The sequence below is a fragment of the Oryctolagus cuniculus genome, chromosome 1 (genome assembly GCF_051225735.1).
Source record: "Oryctolagus cuniculus isolate XC-2025 breed Fujian yellow rabbit chromosome 1, ASM5122573v1, whole genome shotgun sequence".
In the NCBI taxonomy this organism is placed as follows: domain Eukaryota; kingdom Metazoa; phylum Chordata; class Mammalia; order Lagomorpha; family Leporidae; genus Oryctolagus; species Oryctolagus cuniculus.
The window spans coordinates 166905127-166927803 of record NC_142867.1 but is presented as its reverse complement, the minus strand read 5'-3'; the positions used below and the strand labels follow the sequence as shown (position 1 = coordinate 166927803).

At 41.6% G+C, this 22677-nt stretch overlaps 2 long non-coding RNA genes across 2 annotated transcripts in view; one reads left to right on the top strand and one right to left on the bottom strand.

Annotated features, from left to right (window-relative positions):
* Positions 1-2356, bottom strand: part of LOC138844261 (uncharacterized) — a 92652-nt gene extending 90296 nt beyond the window's left edge. The window contains exon 1 of the long non-coding RNA XR_016237344.1: positions 2175-2356. This is a non-coding gene — a long non-coding RNA (uncharacterized LOC138844261). The remainder of the gene's footprint in view (positions 1-2174) is intronic.
* LOC149128744 (uncharacterized) overlaps positions 29-22677 on the top strand; it is a 68389-nt gene continuing 45740 nt past the window's right edge. The window contains exons 1-2 of the long non-coding RNA XR_016237339.1: positions 29-526; positions 13886-14371. This is a non-coding gene — a long non-coding RNA (uncharacterized LOC149128744). The remainder of the gene's footprint in view (positions 527-13885; positions 14372-22677) is intronic.

Sequence of the window (22677 nt, the reverse complement as noted above, 5' to 3'; positions counted from 1 at the left end):
CGCCACCGCCACCCCTCCCCGCACGCCGGGGTTCGCGGTCCGCCGCCGTCCAGGTTCGGCCCGGCGCTCCTCTTTACGGGATCCGCTGGTTAGCAGCAGTTAGCCCGCATCCCGGGCTGGCCCCCGGACGCATCCGTCGGCCCGGGGCGAGGATGAGCAGGACAGACGAGGCACAAAGTCGCAACCCAACTTTTTGAAAACATTCTTTGCGAGCGCGTGTGTGCAGCGGGGGAAAATGAGCTGATGCCGAGGGTCCAACCACCCCCCTGCCGCCGCCGCCTCCCCCTGCCGCCGCTGCCCTCGCAGCCGCGCGCGCACACACGGCACTCGGGCCGGGTTTCCGTGCTCTGTCCCCCGGCTGAGATGCAAGTGTTCAGCTCCGAAGGAGGCAGAGCCCGCCGAGCGCTCTGAAGCCTGGAGCCCCAGTAACTCCTCGCCAGCGCTGGCCGCCCGCTGTCACTCGCGGAGGCTGGCCGGGGGAAGGGACCCGCACGCCGGGCTTTGTTGTGGAAATCCCGGTTACCAGGTAAGTGGACGCCGCAGGAACTCTGCTCGCAGGCGAGCGACCGGGACAACCCTGGCGCTCGAGAGTTGCGGGAGCTTTGAGGCTCAGAGCCGCCAACGGGGGGTTCGGAATAGTTTTCCACGCTGAGCGGGCAGCACTTGGGCGGGTTTAAGGATACGTGGGCTCCAGCCCCCCGATTCTTAGATCTTCTCGAAACGTCTATTGGGATAGAGATAGCAACACCTAACTGGGAGGCGATCAAGCTGGGTTCTTGCCAGTTACCTACGAGTGCCCAGTGTAGGAAGACACCAACAGGTTTGGAAGTTTGGCTCATTAGGAAGAGTTTTCTTTTTCTTCTTACATTACAGGTCCCAGAGGGCTACAAAACCAGGGCAAGTTACAGGGCGCATGGGCAGGGTGCACGCCACCCCGAGTGCCCACGGTGAGAGATTTTGGCTCAGTGGGCACTGATGGGGTGACGTTAGATCGGCCGCGCACACACCGGGCTGTAGTTGCCTTTTCAGGTCCCACGTGTTTGCGTAGCACCACGAAGGCTTTTTTTATTTTCCCACGCGTGTGCTTCCCCCAAGCCGGCGTCGCTCTGGTGCCCGGAGCCCCTCGGGGCGGGGTGTTAGGCGTGTGAGTGGCGGAGAGCGGGCCAGCGCCTGCGGCCGCAGGTCTGGCACTGTCACCTCCCCCGCGCAAGGGCGCAGACAAGGCTCAGACGCGAACGCTCCCCGCCGGGCTCGTCACCGCGCGTTTACGTTTTCATGGGCCCGCCGAAATGTCAGCCGTGTTTGGAAAATGTCTCAGTCTCGGGGACTTTGTCCTGCGCACGGCTCCAGGCCCTATAAATGACCCTGTGTGTGTTTTGAAGTGGGCCGGGGCCGCTCTCTGGAAAGCGTGAGTGAGCCGCCGGGCTCTCTCCTAGACACACACCTTGCCCCAAGCGACTGTCCCAAGTTACTCACTGGAGCTGACAAGTCACTTCGGGGTCGGGGAAGTCACCCAAATGTCTGGAAATCTTGGCCCCGGCGGATTTGTCATCCTATGGATGATTCAATTAGGTGCCCGGAGGAAGAAACTTTGGGGACGGTTTCTGGCTGCGACTTCAGATTTTTTGGCGTGGGGGAAGGGTATTTGGGAGGCGAAAGGGAAAAGGACACCCGAGCGCCCGGACGCTTGCCCGAGAGGCGCTCCTGGCCGGAGGCTGAGCCCGTGCGCTCTGGGGCGCGGCGAGCCGGGCCCGGGCTCCCCCCGGGCTCGGGCAGGCTCCGCAGCACGCGCGGGTCCCCGGCCGTCCGTGCGGGCTTCCGAAGCGCGGGCCGGCGGCGGCGCCCTTTCAGCCCCGACTTACTCAGGACTGAGTTGCACAACAGGAAGCCGGCACGAGTTTGTTTTGTTTTGCTGCGTTCGCTCGCTCGCGGACGGGGCTGAGGGTTAGGGGCGGAGGCGGCGGGGGAGTGACGGGGTCGCGGCAGCGCGCACCCTGCCGGGCCCCGCCGCCTCCGCCTCCAGATCCGCCCCTTGCTCCGCGCCGGGGAGCCCCGGGGCCAGGGCTTGGGACCCCAGCAGACCACGCTTGTGGGGTAAGAAAGCTACGAGGGCTGCCCTCCTCCTGTCGTACCGCGCGCCCCTCTCCCCGGCTGCGCTGCTCTGTGCGCCTCACCTTCCCTCACTCCCGGCGTCCCCGGTTTCTGTCGGGCTCTCATCTCAGCACCCTCTGAACCCGGGGCAGGAGATCTGGCGTTACTTCCGGCGTCGCAGGGAGGTGCAGGGTTGGTAGAGACTGGACTCCTGTCGTCTGGGCCCTCTTCTGGAAGGGCTCTGCACCCTCTCCCCACGCCAGCATCTCTGGAGAGTTGGGGCCCCGGGGGCCTTAGAGTCCGCGAGGAAGGGAAGTTCTGCAGCTCCCTCCAGTGGAGCAGTTCCCTTTAGGTTATGGGACTTAGACTCTCAAGTGCTGTGTAAACAAAGTTAGAAGGGGCCTGAGCTGCTCCTGGCCTACACGTGAAGGTATTGGGGACCTAGAGACCTGAAGGGTTTTGCTCGGGATCTCGCAGCCAAATTGTCAGACGCAGGGCAGACACTTAAGACGTCCAGTTCCCAGTTTGAAGAGCATTTCTGGGTCAGAAGGTGAACCCAAGCCAGATGCAAAGGCTTCTGTCCCCCTCAGAGAGCTTTCATGAGCCATGGTTTCTGCCTTGGGATGTAGCCAGTCTTCCGTTTCTGCCCTCGGCCTTGCTCCCCACTGGGTCTCCCCTTTTAGAATAAACGGGGCAGCAGTTTTCTTTTGAGGTGGTGGTGGTGGTGATGGTTCAAACTTGATTTTCTCCTGCCTCTGCCCGGTGTGCTGCTTGAATCAGGTGCAGCCACGTTGAGGGTTGTTCACAGAGAGGTTGAAGAGATTCTGGAGACAGGAGTCTGTGATAGTGTGTGCTATTTTTGCAACTGAGACTTTGCTGAATTTATGGATCATCTTTAACTACGCTGCAGTTTTCTTGCGTTTTCAGTAGTTGGCTGGGCCGGCAGATTACTTCCAATACTACCTTTTGAAAGAAAGGGCAGGAGACATTTCTTTTCCTGTTATTTCCAAGGCACCTTTCCTTGTTGGTGGTTTATTTCCTTTACTTTGGTGCCCCGGGGCCTCAGCAAGTCCTTGAGTATGAACAATTAAATCTCACTGCTGCTGCCATAATCCACTCTGTGCTTGGTTCACCGTGGGCCCATTTGGGAGAACATCATTTCTCTGATTCTCTGATTCCACCCTTGTTCCTTATTAGAAGTCAAGTTATCGGAGGTTGAATACCTGGTGTTTGTTGACTAGCCTGGGAGGAAGTGATCTCTTTTGTTTGGATGCACTCCAGTGTCTACCTAGCGGGTCAGATTCCTACTGGACTCAAATAGGCAGGATGGGGTTGAAAAATACCAAATGAATGTTTTGTTTCAGTCCTGCTTCCTGTATGTGGTAGGAGAGGATCTTTCCTTCATTTCAAAAGACCGCTCACTCCAGCCTTTGCTCCCCCCACGCCCCTTTAGTGTTCTCTTCTGGAATAAATGAAGTCTGAGGACATTCTTGCTGCTCTTGCCCCCTCTTATTTTGTAGTTACTGGTCTTTGGAGGTGAAGGTCAATTAGTGAGTCTCCCAGCTTCCAGATGTGGTGCTTCTTGAAGGGTATAATTCAGGAGTAGGATTCCATGCACGTTATGTCCCTGGTTTTTTGTAGTTGTTTTCTGTAGAGGATATTATATTGCAAATAAGGTGGAAAGACAGGACATAACTCTAACTTTGTCTTAAGTTACATTGGTCATAGACTTGATCAGGACTGGGGGAAAAAGCACATGGTTACATCTATGCAATCAAAGTGTGTTACCCCTTTCAATCAAGGGTGATGAGACATACTAAAACCTTGATGGTAACAAGTGCTTGGTTAAAAGGTGTGCTAGTTCCAAGTTTTCCTTGTTTCTCACTTGAGGCATAGTTGACATAAAAGCCAGTTTTTATCTCAAATGAAATATCTCTACAGAATAGGACTCCTGTGTTAAATTCAGTGAATTTTCACACACCAGATACATCTCTATCAAGGAACAGAACATAGTTAATACACAGGAAACATATCTCATATTCCAATACTGTGATTACCACCTCCTAAACTCCACTGCCTGCCTTCTAATGGATACATTCATTTTGCCTATTTTTAATACCCTATGTAAATGGAATGATTCAATATGTACTCTTAGGTCTGGCTTCTTTCCTTTGACAAACCACCTTTAAGGATAATGGGACACTTTGGCTTGGAGAAATTAGTTGGTCAGGCATTACTTAATATGATAGAATTAAGGAAAAACACTAAGGAAACAGATGCCATATTTACGCCGTGATGACTGTGTGGATAGGGACACTGAACAGGAATCAGTGAAATGTCTGGTGTGGCCCCAGTGTAGGTAAGTAGGGGCTGCTTCTTCCATGGCAACCCAGGATGCATTTGCAGGCCCACTGTGAGGGCCAACAGCACCCACAACAGACAAGGTGCCTGATCTCAGTACTGGACTGACTCTTCATGTGGCAGCATTATGCTAGGATTTTTTGTTGTTCACCTTTTTGCCAAGCAACGGCAAGAATAATGTGCTTGTCCAGAAGAGTGAAATAGAATTTCCTTGCTACTTTTTCTCGATAGAAAAAGTAGTAGCCAGTAGTAGACCAGGAGGAATAGACAAGGAACTAGGCTAACTTGGTTTCATAAGCTACAGAGCATGGGATCATGGGATTCAGGATTGTATGGTCACACTTCACTTATATTGTATTTGAGTAATAAGTCCTAAATGTGGGTTATAACTGCATATTTTGCTGATACTGTATTTTCAGTATAAATGACCAAGAAAGTGTGAATAATATAAATATAAATATATGTGAATATACAAATGCAGTCTAAGAATAGGTTTGGTAAATGTAGTATGAAAAATGTAACATGTAGGTTTTATAGAAGACAGTCTTTGTACATATAAGTGCTGAAGAAAGTTCCAAGAAAAATCAGATGTCACTCCAAAAGCTAAATGAAATTAGAATGTAGATGTGGAGACAAATACAGGCGTGTAACTATAATGCAATGGAGAAAGGAGTGTGAAAAGAGAGGTGTGGAAAGTAAAGTACTTTCACGTTTTTCAGGTCCTTTTATGTATTAAACACTGTGCTAAGCATGTGACATGCATTTTCTCAGTCTTCTGTAATGTTGTGAACTATAGACAATGCATAATTATCCCCATTTACAGATCTGAGCTGTGGAGACCAAGAACAGATCAGGGAGACATACGTGGATATTTGGGGTGGGCTAAGAGGGTTAGTAAGTTCTAGAAAGAAGACAGCAGAAGGGAATGGAAAAACCATGGAGGAAGTCTCTAAGGCAGTATGTAGGATGAATAGGAACAGGAGCCAGTCGTGTTCCACTATGAGAAAAACAATCAGGGGGTTTGTCTGTAAAACTGAAATCTTGAAGTCAATACACAGCTGAGGGCAAATAAACTGGAGACAGATTAAGCTGGTGGGGCCACTCCTGTCTGATGCGATCTCTTCTAGGCCAAGAACGTGAATGGCTACCTACTCCCTCAAGTGTAGCAAGCCTTGCTGAACTGCAGATGGGCTGATAGGCTCACAGTGCAAGATCAGAGCCAGTTGTAGGTGCCGTGATAAAGAGTTCAGACTTCCTGAACATCAGTTATTTCTGAAATTCTGAGTCAGGTCTCTGAAGTTTCATTTCTAGGCCTGTTGAATACTGTACACAGAAAACTAACCAGATGTCAGGACTGTGTATGAAATTTTGTTATTCTTGTGTGTGAAGAAATGGATTAATGTTTTCCCAACCTTTTCAGCATGACCAATAGATTCCATTTCTGTCTGTAACTTGGCTGAGTCACTCATGGATGTTTAAAAAAAATTTTTTTTAATAAATATGTTGTCATGTTGGTTAAGGGCCTAGTCATTGTTGTGGACATTCATACTTCTATCATGATGTCATTGAAACATAATTTAAGTTGTGTAAAACTTCTGTCTAACAACGGCTAAAAATAGCTATATTGGTCACTTTGAAGGCTATAACCACACTAAAGGAAAGAAATCACTCAGATTCATGTGTGATAGAGGCACTTTAATATGTTTAAATATCTGGTTTAGGGAGTGAGACATTTTATTTCTAGAATCTTCCATAGGTAGATATTTATTACCCCTTTGAAAGGATTGTGACTTTTAGCCTTGAAAATAGTTATTCACGTGAACTGAGTGGTTAGTTGTACAGACTAAATAATGCTCTTTTTCTTTTGCCTTATTTTACTACCTATGTACTTCCTTGAGTGAGGATGATTTTTTTTAAAGAAAAATCTTCAACCAGTTGCTTCGCTTTTATGTTTATGAAGAAGAAGTCTTTGTGTCTCAAACCATGGCCATGTGGTGCTCACTCTGCAATTCAGGTAATTAATTCAGCAGTGACATCATAGGGAATGTGTTCATTTTTCCATTCCAATTCCTCTTCTTGGAGTCTGATGGTTAACTCATATTAAGAACACATTTTGAAAAACTCAATTCTCAAAGACAGTTATGAGTTAATTTAAACATTCCCCCTTTTGTGTTATAAATGCACTGTTTCATTCCAGAGAAGGTCTACCCTCTGTAATGAAGGTGATATAAAATTGTCCATCATGTTGATCCTGATTGTTAGTTGTTTGATCAGTTATTACTGAGCACAGTTGATCAACTGATATTTACTAAGTAGAAGCCATAGGGAAAAACAGCAGTGGTGGAAATATGGTTTCATATTATTTAATCCTCATTTTTTTATAAAGCTAAAAATGTTGAACTATGAAATCTTTTTAAAAGATCTATTTTTTGGGATTTATTTTACTTTGTTCAACTCTATGTATACCTGAAGCTGTTCTTTGTAGATACTTGGATAGGCAAATAGACCGGATGTTTTTATAATGTAGCTTTTATGCTGTTTTGACTGTGACCTACCATAAAATAGAGAGACATCAAAATGTTCATGGAAACAGTGAATTAAAAAGACAAGCTTATTTTGGTGTAAAAACTTTTGAAATCCATAATATACATTTTCCATGAACTTTAAGAGAAGATATTTATTTATTTGAAAGAGTTACAGAGTGAGAGAGACAGAGAAAGAGAGAGACAGAGAGAGAGACATCTTCGTCTAGAGAGAGACATCTTCCATCTGCTGATTCACTCCCCAAATGGCTGCTGGAGCTGGGATTGCGCCAGGCTGAAGCCAGAGTCTGGAACTCCATTTGTGTCTCCCATGTGAGTACAGGGGCCCAAGGACTTGGGCCATCTTCCACTGTTTTCCCAGGTGTATGAGCAGGGAGCTGGACTGGAAGTGGAGTAGCATGGACTTGAACTGGCACCCAACGGGGGATACTCACATTACAGGTGGCGGCTTAACCTACAGTGCCACAACACTGGCCCCTCCGTGAACTTTTTGAAGACATCTCATATATGTATTATGTTACTCAGAACATAATATATGCCTGTAAACGTGTTGATATGTCCACCCACAAATAACTGAAGTAATTTATGACCATTAATACATTATTTTTACTATGATAACTTCTACTCATATTTATTTTATTTGGCTTTCTTTCATTAAAAAAGCTTTCTCTGTTGAATAATTGATTTTATGGACCACCAATGAATTACAACCCAGTTTGAAAAACAGTGTTTTAGAAAGACTACTTCTTTACACATAGATCTAGGAATTTATAGTGTATTGATACCTAACTGGGCCAGTGCATGGGCTGAGGCATTCTTACCTTTCTAAAGTTTTATTATATTTGTCTTAAAATATTTTTGGTTCCAAGTTAATTTTCACTTTGTGATTTCTTGTACATGACCAGGAAATCTGTAATCATTTCTTTCTGTTTTTGGTAGGGCCACAGTTTTCTCGTTCTTTCTGTACTCATTGATGAGTTAATTACTGAGGCAAAGTAAATGAAACTCTTCTAAGTAATTACTACTAAAAGTAGTGACACTGAGTGAAGTAGGAGGCTATGAGAGTTACATAGATGCACTGAAGTGTGGAAAGTGGATTCTAAGCGAGGTTATGGAACTTTTAATACTGCCCTCCAGCAGTATTTTCCTGAAGGTCCTGACTTTGTTCCAACAATCTGTAATAATTTTCATTGTGTGGATGGTTCTCAGTGCTGCTTCTGATTTCTTGTTGTTAGGATTGACTAACTGGAGATAAATTCCTGAATTGGTCTTGGCCAAATTCTGTGTTTTTCTCACTTCTTTCCTTTCTTTTTACCCTCCCTTTCCCTTCTTTCTATCTTGCCATGTTTCCTATTCCTATTTTGAGCTTCATAGCCATTAATTTAAATTAATAATGGCACTGCCTTAAATTTAGGAGAGATTATTTTCATTTTTGAGGACATTTATAAAGCATAAAAATTACAAAGTTGAAATATTTGTAATAAGATAGCTAAGGGTTTGAACCACAGATGAAGTTAAATCAGTATTTCCATTAGATGGGATCTATGCTGTTCATTATGTTATCTGTGATGTTTGTTACATTATCTTTTCTGAGTGGTCTTTGGAAGGATGGTTGTGACTCTCTGGAGGCTACACCGATTTGGCTTCATATTTTTATTTGGTGTACCAGAATGAGACCTCTTTGATTTCATCTAGTTGCTAATTATATTGCTTGAGTATCATCTGTACATATTAGTATTCAGAATAAATATGCTAACATTCTTAGAACTACTGACATTAGGCCTTGGGAGTATCCAAGTGAACAGGTCCATGCATACTAATTATTAGGTGTAACCTGCCTAACTTTTGTTCTGCATCTCAGTAAGGAGGAATTATTGTAGCGAGCTGTTTTTGTATAACTTCTGTGGTATATTCTGTGAAAATGTTGATTTCATGGAATAAAGTAAGTGAAACACAGCAGTGATCAGCTATACCTTGTTGTGGGTTACTTTATCGTAATATAGTACCCTCCAGTTTCAATTTAGAGCAATGCTATTGTACACATCCAATACATTTCCTCTATAATATCCTCTGGCTTCACAGGCGCATGTTTGCACTTTCCTCTTGTTAAAATTGCAGACAAGAATAATTTTGATTTATTGGTGACATCTAATATAGCTTTGTTTATATTGTTGCCAATAAAATGACTTACATGATTGGGTTTTGTTTATACAATCTTTTCTGAGGAGTCAGTCACCTGTGTTAGGACAAGGTACATTCTGCTTATTAAAATGAACTCCTGGGATCTAAGAACATTCAGCTCTATCTGTCCTTGATTGAATTGCAAAATGTGCTTCACATTGCAGCCGTGCATGAGAATAACTTATAGTGTCTATCAATAGGCTTTTCATTTCTATATTCTTCTGGCCACAAAAGCTGTAACAAGAGAAACCCATGGGAATTGCATGGGCCTATTAACGATTAAGGCAACGATGTTGAAAAGGCAGTGTTAATGAAATTATACAATCATTAACTCAGAAGGAAAAAACCAAAAGAATCAATAAAAACTCTTTTAGATGGCTTAGACCTACTTATAAGAAGCAGACTCAGGAGCAGTTTGTTTGCTGACCAGTATTTTGTGCCTCATTATCAGGTTTTCTATTCAGAGTAAGAAATGCTTGTGGCATAAGGAATGGAAAATGTAACAAAGGCTAAATGTAGCCTAAGGAAATGAAATGATGTATGAAAATTAATAATTAACTGGCTCATCAGATGAATTATGACTCTAGATGAGTCTATTAATGATATTTACCAAGAAAGGGCCTTTTCGGTTGTAAATAGGCATTATGGAACGCCTGTTTTTGGAATTTTCTTGAATGGGTGCATTAGCATTGCTCTTGCTTGTTTAATTTTTAATCCTTGAAAAATAATTCCTGGGGCCTTGGGTGGAAGGTAGAGTCATGATTTTATATTTTGATGAAACTTATGCTTTTCCAGAAAATTGTGGAATTATTAAATGGTTTTGTGCCTTAGTTTCCTTAGGGGTTAAGTAATTTCCTCTCAAACCTGATTTACAGGAGTGTGTTGAGTTTCAAAGTGGTCAAAAGGAAAGATTTATTAAGACTCATGTTGACTCATATTAGCAGAATGAACATTTTCATTGTGTGAACCAATGGAATATTAAAAATTTAAATATGTCAATATGTCAGATATCAGATTCTCTAAATTTATACTTCTGGATTGTTTTGCCTTTTCTTTTTCTTCTGTTGGTAGCCTGGGGTAGAGTAATTGGGTAAAGGACAAAAGGGAAGATGCTGGAAAATTTGATCAAGGTTTTCAGTAGAAAGATGATCATGTAGTCAAATACTGTCACTTAGGATGTTGATACGGATTAGTTGTGGTTGCACATTTTTGGCAAAGTCCATATTTAACCTTCAATTCATTTTTCATGGTAGTGCTGCCTTTCAGCACATTGTGGGCAGGAGAGCTTTCCTATCAGCTCTTGCTTTGATAGACTTAGTAGAGGTTGCTGTTATCTTTGCTTGCATGTCTACTGGGTTTTCCTATATTCAAGTGCCATAGGTATAAAATCTGTGTATTTATTGATTGGAGTAAGTGGATATTTTTTATAAAATTCCTTATCCAAATTACCTAGAATAACATTATTTCAAGAGAATGTGGTGTTTCTGGTCAACCTCCTCAACTTTTTATGGATGAAAAACTACAAGTCCAAAGAAGTGATAAAAGATTTGCCAGAAGTAGAACTCAGGTATCTTGACTTTTTTGAGTGCTCTTTTCACTGTAACTCTGGGAAGCTGTGTCTTTCTTCAAAGTTAGCAGTTTATTCTCATTTAGTTACCAGGTGGACTTAGATTTCTATCTTGATTGTATGACCTAGCTAAAAGGTCTTTGCAAGTATTGTAATGTGAATAGAAAAAAAAATGATTTCTACATTCTGGTATCTAATGCTTGAAAAAAAATCTGTTGGCATGATTAATGTGAAAACTGGAATTACAGGCATTTTTCCCGTGTAGTTTCTTTTTGTTTTGTCTTGAGGCTGGTTTTACTCAGTTGCATATCATTGTTTTCCATGGTATTAGTCACTTCACTCTCAGGATACTATTTTTCTGGCCATAAAATTTAAGTGTAAGTTGCTGTTGTTTTACTTTCAACCTCATGGTATTTCAAACAGGCATGCAGTTTATAAGAAAATAAATATTCAGTGCAAGACAGACAAGTGTGAATGCCTGATTAAGTTCTCAGTGCTGTAATTATTTTTCCTTCTTGCAGACTCACCTTCTTAATGATTGTGTGTAGTGCTAAGTACTCTTAGGTGTTTTTATCCATATTTTTGATGAGAATTCCTGCTTGCATGTGATCTTCCTGCCAAAATGACTCTCTTATTTTTAAAAACCTGGAAATGGGCACAGTCTACAAATCTGCAGACAGTTGTCACTTGAACCATGGTCTCAGTGACTCATATTTCCAGTCATGTTGGACAATTCTTTATTTTCAAGAAATTACCAATATGACATCTTTTGTTGTTGTTGTAGAGAGCTGAATAAGCACTTTCTTCTGTGGAATTCAGACTGCTTGGAAACACTGTTTTATCAATGAGTGGAGAATAGATGGCCAATTTCATCTGACAGAGCTCGAGACATTCAATGACTCTTGCTCATGATGAACCAATGAATGAGTCAACATGCCAGCTGGTAATACTGTCTACTTCTCCTACTTGGACCCAAAAGAAAAGGCATTGGAATTTTTCCAGTGTAAAAAGAAAAATCTTAACAAATCAGTCTGGTAACAGGTTCTGTGTTTCATTATTCCATTAATAAACTTAAATGATTCAGGTTTGGATAACCTGAATGTATTTGTCTGTTTATAGAGATTGTCATGCAGGGCAGGGGACAGAGGTGAGACCTGGCTTAGAGGAACACTACTAAATAATTCCTTGGAGTAGATGGCATGATAGCATGAAGTGTCACAGAGTGATGGAATTCTTAATAAAATAGAGAATTGGTAAAAATTATAAAAATACTCCAAAATTCATATTGTTAATTATTTGTGATGTTTCTTAACACAGGCACACTTTGTTGAAGGTATGGTGAGTGCTAGAGTTGAAAATTAAAAATGTTTTAGGCTTTCCACTATGAAGAAAGAAAAAAAACTCCTTCACAAAAAGTTTTCACTCCTTCATATATTTTCTGTGATGATTTATGGAGTCATTTATTTTGGAGTTGAGTTGAAAATATTTGTGTAAGACCTTAAGTGGATCATACATAGTAGGAGCCATCCAGTTGAAGATACCTGGTCACTGTTGCTTTGCACTCAATCCTTATTTCCTGTGTTTGTTCAGCTTTGGCTTCTTTCCATGCCTATACTATCTATATAAAAGGCCAATTGTGACTATGTCTATCATAGAGTTGAGGTGGTGCCACTACCATAGTAGCTGGCTGCCTCACTGCATGCATTTAAGGAACTGGCTATCAAGGAATTGTGGAATACTAACATCACATTTGTGGTAGTAATTTTTTTTTACATAAAATCCTTTTATTTAAGGTATACAGATTTCATTCATTTCATATATACAAATTTAGGAACACAGTGATTTATTCCATACTACCACACTACTGCCCACACTCCCACCCTTCTTCCTCCTCCCTCTCCTTTTTCTTTTTCTTCTTCTTCTTTTTTTTTTTTTTTTGACAGGCAGAGTGGAGAGTGAGAGAGACTGGATTCTCCTGTTTCCGTTCTTGTTTTTTACAAAGATCTATTTTCAGTTAACTTTATACTCATAAGGTTAACCCTACACTACATGGAGTCCAAAAAATAGTATGAAAAATAAAAACTGTTCCTCAACAGTTGAGACAAGGGTTGTTCAAAATCATTGCATCTCAAAAAGTGTCAATTTCACTTCTATAGATGATCTTTTAGGTACTCTATTAGTTACCACAAATCAGAGACTGACTTATTTGACTAAGTATAATGGTTTCCAGTTGCATCCATTTTGTTGCAAACTACAGGATTTCTTTTTTTCTTTTTTCTTTTTTTTTTTTACCCCACTGTGTAGTAAGTGTAAGCTTTGCGGGACTGTGATCAGGCATGGTGAACATACTGGGCAGCTCATCTGTATGAGGGCCATTCTTTATGCTTTTCAAAGGCATTTCGTGAAGCTTTTTGTTTTCTTTTAGCATCTTCATAGAAGGTTAGTGTATTGTGTGTTGACTTTATTTCCATCCCTATAAATGAGAATCATTATGTAACCAAGACTCTAGTATTGCTGTGAATATTTAAATATATATTTAAATATATTTTGTGAATATTTAAATATATGGAATTTGAGATCTAGGCAGTATTTCCAGTACAAAAGACTTTCATCTTTTGTAAACCTAGAGATTGTGAAAATCCTACTCATATGGTAAAAATCAGAGATGGCTTCATGTCCCAGTAATCTCATTTTGAGGCCATGTCTGTTTTGTGTTTATTGACTGAAACCCTTTGAAATATTGGTCTTACAGCTCATGAATGTGGTACTTTTGGGTTTCCTAAGGCCCACTGTAGTAAAACATTGAACTGAACTAGTATGGACAGATCCTCAAGGGAGAAAACTAAGTTGCATTTTGCAAGCCAGCACCTGTAGATTGGTTGGGTTGCCAAGAGCATTGCATAGATTGGGGCTTATTGGCAAAGAAAACAATGCAGTGATCCGTAATCCGTGCCTACCATGAGTCTGGAAGGGGAGAGTGCCCGCCAGTGAGCCTTATATCGGATGGCCCCGTTCTATGTAAAAGGCCATTTTGTTGGGAGTGCTTCTTTTCTTCCTGATATGAAGGATATGCAGGTTGAAAACTTGCTATGCCTCGTTTTGTTTTTTACTTTAAAAATGCCTGTATTTGTCTTTTAAACAGGCTCATAAACCATCCCATGGATAGCTTACTGGACCTTGCCTGAAAGGAGTGAGTAGTGCCACTGGCTATTTGACCAAACTGGCGACAGGTTTTTCAGGATGAATGGAAGGTCATGCGGCATGAATCTGCACCGGACAGCAGGAACCACACAGGGGCCTGGGATGCTTAGTGGCCAACACGTTCCTCCCATACGAGCTCACTCGGGAACTCCTGGCCCCTTGTCCTGTGGCAGCACACCAAGCCCTGCTATTGGAAGCCTTGCTAACAGTCTCCATCTCAAGATGCCTTCGGGAGGAGGGATGGCTCCTCAGAACAACATGGCTGAGAGTCCCATTCACCTGCCTGCCTTGAGCCCCAGGAGACAAGTGCTCACCAATGGGAAGCCCCGATATCAGGTTGCCCCGGCTGGAGGCATGTCAGGGTCACACACTTTAAAGCCAAAGCAGCAGGAGTTTGGAAGCCCTTTTCCTTCAAATCCTGGGAAAGGTAGGATTGTCTTTCTGGAATTTTTTTCAAAGTGAAAGCTTTTTTTTTTAAACCTCCAAAATCCCTTTCTCTGGCAGAAAATCCTATGGGAAGGATACATCACTCAATGTCAGGGTCAGAATTGATGTTCTCATAATGATATCCAGCTTGCTCAGTAAGGGGTGTGTGTGTGTGTGTGTGTGTGTGTGTTGGGGCAAAGGGACCATAGTGGTAAATAATTGCTGAGTAAAAGCATGTGATACCTCATGGGACTGTGAAAGAGTAGAAGCTAAGATAGATCAGAAATAGAAAGGTGGGGTGGGTGGCGGTAACAGAAGGGCAGGAGCAGGAATCACAAGGTCCTACCCTCTGGATACACGTAGCTCTGCTGGGGCTCTCTGGGGGCTGCATTCCGTTGGCCAAGGATGAGAGGGTAATTGGAACTGCCATTTATGCTAGTGTTAGAAGTGCTAGAAGAAAGGTGTTTGGAAGGGAAAAGATTGAAAAAGAGAAATTTTAATAACCAATAAATGAGGAATAAATGTATACAAATGACAAGAAAAATATTTTGAGAAAATTTATAATTTTTATAGTACAGTTAGAGCTATTATAAAAGAAGCAAGCTAGAAGAGAATAATGAAAAGATGTATTGCGTGGTTGTGGAGAACTAGAAAATCTGGTTGATTTGAAATGCAGAGGGAATGTGTGTGTGTGTTTTTAAAGATTTTATTGATTTATTTGAGAGGTAGAGTTACAGACAGTGAGAGGGAGAGACAGAGAAAGGTCTTCTGTCCGTTGGTTCACTCCTCAAATGGCCGAAACGGCTGGAGCTGCGCTGATCTGAAGCCAGGAGCCAGGTGCTTCTTTTCAGTCTCCCACATGGGTGCAGGGGCCCAAGGACTTGGGCCACCTTCTACTGCTTTCCCAGGCTACAGCAGAGAGCTGGATTGGAAGATGTGCAGCCAGGACCTATATGGGATGTGGGTGCTGCAGGTGTAGGATTAATGTACTGTGTGTACCATGGCACTGGCCCCAGGAGTGTGTTTTTAATTCAATAGTGTTGACTTACCATATATTGCATTAAAATTTTAAAAAATTTATTTGAGAGGTAGACAGGGAGAGAGAGAGAGAGAGAGAGAGAGAGAGAGAGAAACACAAAGCATTTACTGGTTCAATCTCCAGATACCTACAACAGTTGAGACTAGGCCACACTGAAGCCAGGAACCTGAAACTCAATCCATGTTTCTTATGTGGGTGGCAGGGGCCCAGCTACTGGAGCCATCACCTGTTGCCTCTTTGGTTCCTTATTAGCAGGAAGCTGGAATCCAGAGGGAGCCATCATTGAAACCCAGGTACGCTGAAATGAGATGTAGCTGTCTTAACTGATAGGCCAAATGCGCACCCTCAAATTGCCATATGTTTTAAATTAAGGAAAAATTGTTAAGGAATAGCAAATTATTTACATGACATACTATATTGAGAAACTGATATTGACTTAATGAATTTAAACCAGGTTTGGTTTTGAGTTGTTTTGCTTCTTAGAGATACTGATAGTAAGTATTAGAAAAGATTTCTTGGGGGACATACCCAACATGGCTCTGACATTGTTGGTTGCTGTTCTCATGGTGTGGCAAACTAACTTCCTTAATATCAAACTCAGGTGTTTGGGTTTTCAGAGACAGAGTCCCAGTAAAATCTTCCAGCTCATGCTTGACTAGTGAACTGTAGCCTGCTTTTTTTATGAACCATACTGAGTTTGCAATCTCGGCAATAGGAATGGAGGTAGTTATATCATAACTTAGTATGTGTCAGTCATTGTGTTAAGTGCTTAATAATACATAGTCTCAGTTATTTTTCATAATAGCGCTGAGTTGTATGCTATGGTTGATTTAACTGATCAGGTGACTAAGATCTAGAAAGAGTAATAACTTCATGGTCACCAGCCAGGTGGTGGGGATCAGAAGTGGCTATAATTGTAATCACAGTAAAAAAAAAAATGCTTCAGGTACTGAAGGGATAGTGAACTCTTGGGGTCAGTACATCTTGGAATGTAAGTAAAATATAGGACTGCTTTTGGATTCTTGTCTTTGGTTCCCTGGTCCCTTGCTTGGCTTCCCAGTGTACAGAGCCTGTTTTGGGTCTACATAGTTGGGGCATGATACACACAGATAAGAGGACAAAGACATTGTATAATTATTCTGGCTGTGCAGCTTAGTTACCATTACTGGTCTGGATGGTGCCAGAGGTGGCTGCATGTGTCCTTTTCAGATCTTGATTGACAGTTCCTAAACTAAGCCTTAACTGGTCGAGAATGGTGATCCAGGACTGTTTGAACTTTGATCATTTACTCAACAAATAATTATTGAGCCTACATGAGTGTATTATGGGTGAGCTGCTGTTCTGGAGATAAAATAACCAGTAAAAGATAGTGCTTGCCCTCATGGTACTAAGGGAGACAGACAAATAAGTGGGCAGTTAAAATAAAGCACAGTAAGAGCTCTGATAGGGATATGCTCTGAGTGACATGGCAACATCAGTGAGGGGGGTCCCAGCCTGTACTGAACTGGTGGAACAGGAGCAGAGTATGATATTTAAGCTGACACCTGTGTGCATCCATGTGTGTGTGTGAAAATATATATGCACACGCATATATGTGTGTATATATTTATATCCTTATATAGAGAAATAGGTTTATTATAAAGAATTGACTCATGAGATGATGGAGGCAGGCACATCTCAAGACCTACATGGTGATCAGATGGTTTCATGCCAGTTCAAGTCAGAAGTCCCAGAACAGGCAGAGCTGATGGTAAAGGCCCAGCCCTGGCCATTGCAGCCATTTGGGAAGTGAACCAACAGATGGAATCCTCCCTCCCTCCCCCTCCCTTTCCCCCTCCCAGGTAGGGAAGCCAGTGTTTTGGTTTGAATCCAAAGGCAAGAAAAAAGCTGATGTCATTGTTCAAAGGCAATCAGACAGGGAAGAATTCTCCCTTACTGGGAGAAGGGTCAGCCTTTTATTCCATTCAGGACTTCAGCTGTTTGGATGAGACTTATGCACACTATCAGGGACAGTCTGCTTTACAGAGTCTACTGATTTGAATGTTAGTCTCATCTTGAAACATCCTTGCAGGAAACACCCAAAATAATGTTTGATCAAATATTTGGGCAGCCTGGGGCCCAGGCAAGTTGACACATCACAGTAGACAATCATTGCTTTGGGACAAGGTGCAGTTTACATGGTGGCTAAAAAAATGCATTTTCTGAGTCTTGAGAGTGATTATGCTAACTCTTAGGAATGCAGTGAGTTGTGTACAGAGAATGTAAGTTCCCCAAGGACTGTCACGTACGTTGACTTCTGATTTCAATAAAGAGTAGATACTTTGCAGTGGAAGCCTTATGAGAAGAATACAGTTGATAGTAATGTTGATGCTACTTAAGGACTGAGTTCTGCTCAGTTGGAAACTCAAGTAAGAGACTTTACCATCAGAGGATGTAATTTCCAAACTCAAGTTCACTGAGGCACCACAGTAAGCTCAGGGTATCACAGGCTATTTTAAAACTTGAAGGAAACAGAAGGATATGTGGCATCCTTTGAATACTAGGCAAGTGCTAGCTTGAAGAGGCCAACAGTTTCAAAAGTAAATCGTACTATGCTGGCCGGAGCTATGGCTCACTTGGTTAATCCTTCTCCTGTGGCGCCGCCTTCCCTCATGGACACTGGTTCTAGTCCCGGTTGCTCCTCTTCCAGTCCAGCTCTCTGCTGTGGCCCGGGAGGGCAGTGGAGGATGGCCCGAGTGCTTGGGCCCCTGCACATGCATGGGAGACCAGGAGGAAACACCTGGCTCCTGGCTTTGGATCAGCGCAGCGCCGGCCGTTGCGGCCATTTGGGGAGTGAACCAACAGAAGGAAGACCTTTCTCTGTCTCTCTTTCTCACTGTCTGTAACTCTACCTGTCAAATAATAAAAAATAAATCGTACTATGCTTCCTTTAGTGATGTCAGATCTTTAGGAAGCCACATTTTCAGTAATTGTGATAAAAAAGCAAGCACTTTATATACCCATGTTCTTAGTATTATTCATAAAAGCCAAAACACATAAACAACCCATGAATATATGATTGAATGGAATACTTAGAGTGAAATGCTCAGCCTTAAAATGGAAGTAAATTCTGGGAGAGGGTTTTAGCTTAGTGGTTAAAGGCACTAGTTATCAAATGTTTGTGAGTACTGGGTTTGATGCCTGGCTCTGGCTTCTGACTCCTGCTTCCTGATAATGCATACTGGGGGGTGGGTGTGGGGGGGGGGGGACAGTGGCAATAGTTCAAGTAATCAGGTTCCATACGTCCATGCAGAAGATCTGGATTGCTTTCCTGTTTCCTGGTTTCAGCCCAGTCTGGCCCCAGACATTGCAGCCATTTGTGAAGTCAATTAGTGGGTTAAGAGTTCTCTCTATTATGTTTGTCTCTCTGTCTCCTAAGTAAATATACAAGGAAAAAGCAAACTTTCAAAAAGAAAGGAAATTATGATACATGCAAAAAAACAACAAGGGTGAACCTTCGGGAAATGATGCTAAATGAAATATGTCAGTCACAAATTGACAAATACTGTGTGAGTCTTCTTATATGAAGTTTTTGGCATAGTCATGAAGACAGAAAGACTAGTGCTTGCCAAGGTTTCAAGGAAGGGGATTAGGGAATTAATGTTTGATGGTACACAGTTTCATTTGGGGAGGATGAAAAAGTTCTAAAGATGGATGATGGTGATAGTTGTATAATAGGAATGAATTTCAGGCCATTGAACTGTACAGTTATAAGTGGTTAAGATAATGCATTTTGTTAAATCTACAATGGGAGTCATTGGGTACAGGCTTCCCACGTAGGATCTCTGTCCTTAATGTGTTTTACTATGAAACTTAAAGACAACACTACTAGTCAAACAACACCCTATACCTTGTGTGGTTGTGTGAGGGCAGCCTGTTGAAATCCTTGCTTAGGGTATACTAAGTTGATCTCCTATATATGAAGGTGATTGAAAATGAAACTCAATGAAGGGTGGGATGGGAGAGGGAGTGGGAGAGGGGAGGGCCGTGGGAGGGAGGGAGGTTGGGGGGGGGGAAGCCACAATAATACAAAAGTTGCACTTTGTAAATTCACATTTATTAAATAATAAAAAGAATAAAAAATAGCTATACCAAAAAAGATGATGCATTTTATGTTCTTTATATTTTACCACTGTTTTAAAAACAAGTAGTAAGTGAAGTCAACTTGGAACAGGAAATGAGGGTTGTAGTGTCCAATCAGATTCCAAGCTTTGAGAAGTTGTAGAATGTACAACTGAAACACATTACATCAGTAATTGTGGTTGAGAATGAAATAAAATTAAGAATGAAATAAAAATACCATGTTTGTTTTAATTTATGTGCATTTTCCCCCAAACAGTTGTCAATATATAAATGCTATTAAGTTATTAACACCTAACTACTTAATAAACACAACTGTTGGGTGTTTCTTTTGACCTGGGGGCACTATGAAAAAAATGGCTGAGGCACCAAGCATGCCATGAACTGAGGACATATGGGAACCTCTGTCATAGGAGTTGATTTTTCTCTCACATAGAGAATGCTGGAGTAGGCGATTGCTGCTGAGGAGCGGCAGTTCAGCTGTGTCAGGTCCAAGATCATGGAGCTGTCCTCAGTCTTTTCTGCATGTTTGTGCAATTGCACTGCTGTACACCAGCTCAAGCTACAGTGGTGTCTACTGAAAATAGTGAAGGAGGAAGGGAAAAGGACAAAGGGCAAAAAAGCTAAAAAACAGCCAACTCTCCCCAAATCTGTCCCCTTTCAACAGGACAGAATTTAAACAGGAGCCCTGCCCAGTTATTCTCACTAAAATCAGCTAACTATTACATAACTTAATTCTTGAATAGGCTCATTCTTTGGTCCTGAGTTTATCTTCTTTTAAACTTGCTGCTATCTTATTTTATTTTGTATTCTCTATTTTTTAAAACAATTATTTGCCTTTTTTAAAGCATTTTTTCCACCTTTATCTCTCTCAAGTCAAAGTAAGTTGTAGTTGTAGACATTGTGATATATTATTCACAAATTCTTAAGTATCTATATAACCAAAATATGTCCATTAGAACCAAGGAATTCAACTTTGCTGTAACTATTATTTATAGTTATATCTTATAATCTATCATCAAATTGCTATTATATTATTTTATATTTTATGCCAGTTATTATTTATAATATACATAATTTCTTTTCCCCGTTTAAAATACAAATGTCCTTTACTGCCACACAAAGACCTAATCAAAGATCATGTATTACATTTGCTTGTCATGTCTTTAGTGTTCTTTAATCTAAACCAGCCCTCTCCCCTGCCTTATCTTTGTGTTTCATGCCAAAGTATGTTGATATCTTAAGAGTTCAGGTCAGTTGTGTTGTTCCACGATTGTTGTGTCTGATCACTTCTTCCTGATAAGTTTTAGGGTAAACATTTTTGGCAGGAACCCTGCATAGGTGATTTGTGTACCACCTGTGACACTGCACCAGGAAGCCCTGGATATTCCTTCATCCTGGTGTTCATGATGCTACATTTGATCACCTTGTTGAAGTGGTGTCACCTGATCTCTGCATTGTGCAGGACACTTTTTCCCTTTCAAAATTAATAAATAATCTTATAGGAATATCTTGTTCTCCAGCAGCCTTTCATAGCATCTATCGATGATTGTTGTGTGAATCAGTTTTTATTGTTAATTGCATACTGATGGGTTTTGGATTCTATCCTTCCCTCTCTGTTAATTGGTATTCTTCTGGAAAGGAGAGCCTTTCTCCCTCTTCTTTTTGAGAATAATTGTAGTTACATGTGTTCCTTTTTAATATTTACTGTGCTATAATTCATTATCATCATTATTTATTTCTGATGCTCAAATTGTCCCAAATTTGGCCATTGGGAGCCCTTTGTGGTCAGTTCTTCTCTCTGTTTGATATGTTCCCATTAAACACTAACTTGTTTTCAGGCAAGATGTTCTAGGCTCCCTTGTATTTCCCTGTCCCTCTTATTGGGGGACAGTATTTGGAAAACCACGTGACTGTCCTTATTAACTCTGGGATGTCATTGCTGTTAAGCCATTTCTGTGCACAGAGCTAGGAAATGTATTAGAAAAAGATAATGAATTCTTGTTGAAATGTAACAATGCTGGGTTCTTCTTTATAATTCCTCATTGCATGCTTGCCACTGTGTACCTGCTTTTTAGTGACATAACTTGTTTTTATTTGCTCTGTCCTACAATAAAATTACTTTTAGCTTTATGTTTTTGAGATAATAGAAATTAGATTTAACATTGATAGTTTACCATATATGAGTTTTTTAAGGTACTGAGATAAGAGTGCTTATTTCTCAGGGCCTCAGAGTGCACATGGAAGACATTGAGCAATTGGCAGCTCTCTGGTAGGATTTGTGAGTAAAGGATCCTGCTTATATTGTACCAATAATAGCATTCCCCCTACTTCCTGCTCCAGCAGTTACTGATTGTAATTAGACTGGTAAGAAATGCATTTTTCAAAGCATCTGGGAAATCGGTTTTATGATCCCCACTTTAAGCACATTTGACACAACTATTTAAATATTTAAGACAATTCTACATTTGCAGTACCCAGAGGACTATATAATTGGGAAGGTTTTCATTATAAAGGTTTTTATTTTACCGCAGGGCCTCTGACATTTCTTGTTGGGCTCTGCTGTCCTTGGAGACAAAGGGAGTTAGTTATTCATTAGCGTCTGTGGGTTATTCATTATTGTTGGTCAGAAAAAAACAGAATAATATCAACAAAGGACACCAAACTAATTGGGATTAAAAAACTCTTTTGTGTCACTTAAGTCTGGTGTCTCTTGGAAAGACCCGGTTTAAGGAAGATAGTGTATTGTGCAAACCTGGGAGGTCTAAACATGAGTATACTTTAAATAATACAGCAAATTGTATTTTTATTTCTCCCAATTTGTGGTTGACTAGTCTAATTGGTTAGAATCTGGGGCTTACATTAGAGCTTGATTCTTCAGTGGGTCAGTTACCTTCAGGTTTTTGTCCCTCTGCCACATCATAAATTTTAAAATACTGCCCATGACTTAAGATGCTACTTGCCTATAGTATCCCTCATGACTATTCATCCCTGGAAAAAGAATAGGCAATGAGGAAGTCTGTGAACCCCAGTATGCACACCTTGAAAGAAGCCATGTTGGATCCAGGGTAAGAGTAGCATTTGGGGTCCCCCATTTTTGAAGAAATTAAGTTAATATATTAGTTGAAAAAATTTGGGGCAAACTACTT